The sequence below is a fragment of the Triticum dicoccoides genome, chromosome 1B (assembly GCF_002162155.2).
Source record: "Triticum dicoccoides isolate Atlit2015 ecotype Zavitan chromosome 1B, WEW_v2.0, whole genome shotgun sequence".
NCBI lineage: Eukaryota > Viridiplantae > Streptophyta > Magnoliopsida > Poales > Poaceae > Triticum > Triticum dicoccoides.
The window spans coordinates 127177830-127182608 of record NC_041381.1 but is presented as its reverse complement, the minus strand read 5'-3'; the positions used below and the strand labels follow the sequence as shown (position 1 = coordinate 127182608).

The window sequence follows — 4779 nt, the reverse complement described above, 5'->3', positions numbered from 1 at the left end:
GTGAATACTAATGGAAAAACCGATGAAATAAAGAAAGAACCAAAGAGAAGTCAGTGAAATCCAGAAAAAAATGAAAACAAAAACCTGAAGAGGTATTGTATATCTTGTTCGCGTCCTATGTTCATAACACGAACCGGGTGATCGCTTAGTGATAGCAGCGCAATAATGCAACCAAAAATATCGCGGGTCGAACCCCGCGCTGCGTGCGACCTTTTCAACTCTACTTTATTTCTTTTTATTGCGCTAACGGGCTGGCCCTGTACTGTAGACTCGAGGCGAGAGATCCCGTACGACTTGCTTAATGCGAAAAATAGTCGCCACGCGCCACGTCGACCTGTCCAAGAGCATTGCCTCTGTCCTGCTCTTACCAACTTTGGTCATCCCTCTAACCTTCCCACGCCAAATCTGTCACGGGCGACCCCAACATGGCAACCCCTGCCTCGGCCTTGTGTCTTCCCCAGTGGAATCAACTTAAAATGCAAAATAAAAATAAAAATATCTCCGTTTCAAAATAAAATAAAAATATCTAGTTACATGCGGAATAGTAAAAGTGAACATTATTAGGCAAACACTAATCTTCTCTGGAACCACAAAGGCACAGACATCACCGTGCAGCGTGCACACTCACTCACATTCAAACCAAGAATTAAAGCTTGTCTTGCTGGCGACGAGAACTTTCAGGGGGACACACAGACAGAGGACTAAACCCAGTTAACACACTAATCCTGCAAGCTACAGGGCCCTATGCTATGCTTCTGTCGCGGTAATATACTGCTTCATGACGAGCTCCATAAGAGCATGGTGGCAACCCGTCTTCAGCTGCTCAAAATCAGATGTCGCCATGGCTGCTTTCAGATTCCCGGGCTCAGAGAGGAACTGCGTGCAAGCCTCCTTGAGCACGCGGCAACAGTTCTGTTCCGCCAGCGCCAGCATGGCGGCCACCACCGAATGCACGCCGATGTGCCCGCACAGCTCCTCCTCGCAGATCAGCTTCAGCCTCTCGAGCTTGTACTTGTCCGCCGCCACGAGCAGCGGCTTCGCCATCGTCGCCAGCTCTACCTCCTTCGGCAGCGTGTCCGTGTAGATGAAGTGAAGCATGGCCTTGAAGACTGCAGCATCCATGATCCATGCCGTCGATGTGTAGCATGTTCGTTGCGGTAGTCAGCGCGAGCTCCGCCTTGAAGGTGGGCGACCGGGCGGCGAGCATCCACCTGTGCGCCGCGAAGGTCTCCCCGCCGGCCTCGATCTCCACGTCCACCCCCTCCTTGGACTCCCACAGGACCACCGCGAGCTGCTGGTGCAGCTCGCTCGGGGGCACCACGGTACCCGTGGGCGTGAGCCCGGCGCGGTAGTTGGCAGCGCGCGTGTCGTAGACGGCGACGTCGCATAGGATGGACACGCCGTCATCCTTGAACTGCTTCTCCTTGTCCAGGTCTTTGGTCTCCATGAAGCTTCCCCAGCCCCGGCACGTTGAGCTCGAGCTCGAATATTTAACGCCTTTGGCTTCGGTATTACCTTTGGTGCGCCATGGCTTCCCGGCGTGGTCCAGTATGCTCATGCGGACACAAGCCCTTGCGTCGCCGGTCTTGCTATGGCTGGCGTGCTCGAGATAGAGGGAGAGCCAGCCGTCGTAACCCTTCTCGCCGTTCGGGTAGCACTTGATGCGCCAGTCGTGGCCGCCGACGCCGAAGGTACCTGACTTGACCAGCGTGCCGTTGGGGGCCGTCTTCAGTGTGCACCCGTCGATCCTGAGCAAATAGGAACAGGTAACCTGCGTGGTTGCGACAATGGTGCCGGTGGAGAGCTGCTGACGGCCGGCGCCACGGAGAGCAGAGATAAGCCGACATCGACATGGTCGATGCCAGAGTGGATTGAGCGATCGATACTCAAGCTTGTGATGTTTAAGGGTTGTGTTTAGGGTGCATCACAGTGATGCCTAGAGTAGCTATAGCAAGTTTTCCGGGCGATAGATGGATGGAGGAGTTCGGCATGCATCACTGACTTAATTAGGTGATCAATGCAAAATGTGTGCATGCATGCACGAATGACCGAGAAGTATACATAGGAGTACATGGAATTTTTAGTCCTCAGATATTAATTAGTAAGAGGTTTAGTGTCGCGTCGATTGTGTGGATCATGCAGAGATTAGTTTTGGGACACGCTTTTATGAGGGAGCTAGTGGGAGTTAATTCATGGTATATAAGTGCTGGTGCTACTCCATATCTGTCGTGACGACGTCGAGCTGCTGATTGCGAAGTTCGGCCTCTTCGACCACATTGTCCCGACGTAGCTGATCTGCCTGGCGACCAAAATTGGCGCCTCCTCGATCTCATCATCAAGTTATATATCGTTGTGGTTTTTTTTTTCAAAAAGGGGACTCTCCGGCCTCTGCATCAGAACGATGCATACGGCCACATTTATTATAAAATAAAGTAGTTCAATAATGTCTTGCAGTCTGCAACAAAATGATAGCTCACAAAGAGCAATAGAAACAAAGACAAAAAAGGCCCAAAAGCCACAACCGGCTGGCAAAATATAGATAGGTAAACTAATCGCCTATCCTATTACATGACCGCCATCCAAACCGGTTGAAAATATCCCGCGCTACCATCTCACACCGGAGAGATCCAGTAACCAAACGTTCCCTGGCCTCCATCGGAGTGAGTAAAGACCACATACGGATTAGCGCAGTAGCCCGGAATAAAACCTGCAAAAAATGGATAGTTGATGTTCTGTTAAAAGCCAAATCATTTCTGCAGTTCCAGATTGCCCATAACAACGCACATGCTCCTACTCAAATTTGTCTAGCTGTTTCGGACTCTATCCCAACAAGCCACGTTCCAAATAACGACCCGACCGAACTCGGAGCAGTAATGTTAAAGGCAATTTGTACCGAGCGCCACAGAACCCTCGCCAACGGGCAATCAAAGAAGAGGTGCTTGATATTTTCATCCCGATCACAGAAACTACACCTAGTAGAGCCTGTCCAGTTGCGCTTAACCAAATTATCTTTCGTTAAGATAACTTGTTTATGTACAAACCACATAAACACTTTGATTTTTTAGCGGAACCTTAACTTTCCAAACATGTATGGAACTAGGAATAACACTAGAATTGATGACGTCAAGGTACATCGACTTGACTGTGAATTCCCCAGAAGTAGTAAGCTTCCAGCACAACTGATCGGGCTGGTGAGTAAGCTGTTTCGGCCGAGCCATAGCCGATGGTGGACAAAATATAGTTGCCATGGTTGCATCTGTGAACAGATATGACGCCTTGGAAGGGTCCTTTACCGAAGGTTAGTCTTCCTAATCTCACTGTCTTTGATCTTGTTCGGCCGGAATCGTGGATCGTGGTTAAGCGGAAGAAGAAGGATCGCCGCCGGCGGCACTAGCGGGTGTCTCGTCGGGTTTTTCGGGCCTCGGGATCGCTCAAGATCGCCAGCGCCGTTTGAATTTGCTTATTGGCCGAGAGAGGTCGAGTGAAAGCGCTATTGGGCTGAGTCAGGTTGGGCCGGGGTTAGCTGGGTATGAGGCCCAGGCTAACCCTGTGTCAAACCAGCTTGTGCTGGGAGCGGATCGGTGCATCGCGTGTGGGCTGGTCGGGTCGGTATCGCATGGGTATGTGGCCCAGGTGGATCCGGTCTTGATCGATGCTATGGGCGACGTAGGTCCGCCAGTTCGATCGTCGTTTCGTTCCTCGCCTGCACCGGTTAGGGTTCTGCGACGCCGGAGTCCCAACCTTCGATCGGCTGGGTGTGGATGGGCGCGGCGTATTCCCCCGCTTGGGGCGATGGTGGGCCGCGGAGGTGCCTTGCCGCCGGGGAAGAAGCCTGGGACCGGCCGCGTCCAGACCGCGTCGCCGCAGGGCGCTGGCGTTGGCTGTGGCGCCGTGCTGCCGCCTGCTTCCGGGAGTGGGGCTGCGCTGCCGTTGCCCGCGGGTAGTGGCCGCGAGGCAGGGCCGTCGTTGAACCCTGGGACTGGCCATGGGGTGCTTCCTCCACCGGCTCTGCCTGCTGGTCGAGGAGTGGCGGTGGTTGGTTCGGCTACGGGCCGTGGTGGAGGATTGACTGGTCATCGACTGCCGGCCCCTGCTCCCGCGGGTATCCGTCCTCCAGCGCCGGCAGCGGCCGGGATGATCGCGGCGGGCCGTGGTGGCGCGGTGTCAAGGCCGACTGCGCCAGGGCTCTCGATCGGGAAGCAGCCGAGGCCGGCCCCCGCCGCCTCATGTCGCTGCTAAGCCCCAGCAGGACAGGGTCGGGCCGGTGCAGACGCAGCCACCGCTGCCGCCTCAAGTTTCTGCCGTGCCCCGGGGGCAGTGGGGGGATGATGGTTTTGATGCGTATGGAGCTGGTAAGCACCGGGGGTCCTCGTCGACGGGTGGTGGTCGGGGCTACGCTTGGCAGAGCGATGGCACAATGGAGCAACCGTTCATGGGCCCCCCAGGAGGCTTTGTTGAGGGGGCATCTGGCCAGGCTACCGACAGCGGGGTGGGTTCCGCTGTCATCGTGGTGGCCGTGGGGGTCGAGGTGGCCGGTACCGCCCACGACAGCCACCGCCGCTTGTTGTTGACCAGATGGTGGTTGACGGGACTGTTGAGGAGCAGGTTCTGTCAGGGCAAGCTATGGAGGTGGTCTCGACGCTTGCCTCTGCTGAGATTCCCGGAAATGAGTCCGGATTGACAGCGATAGTAGACGCGACTGACAGGACTGAGTCTGAGAGGCCGTCCAAATGGGCGCGTAAGAAAGAAAAATGCTGTGCCATAGATGTGGTGGCAAGG

At 54.8% G+C, this 4779-nt stretch overlaps 1 pseudogene; it reads right to left on the bottom strand.

The window, feature by feature from the left end:
• Positions 1-747: 747 nt before the first annotated feature.
• Positions 748-3218, bottom strand: LOC119350230 (annotated as a pseudogene).
• Between the last annotated feature and the right edge of the window lie 1561 nt (positions 3219-4779).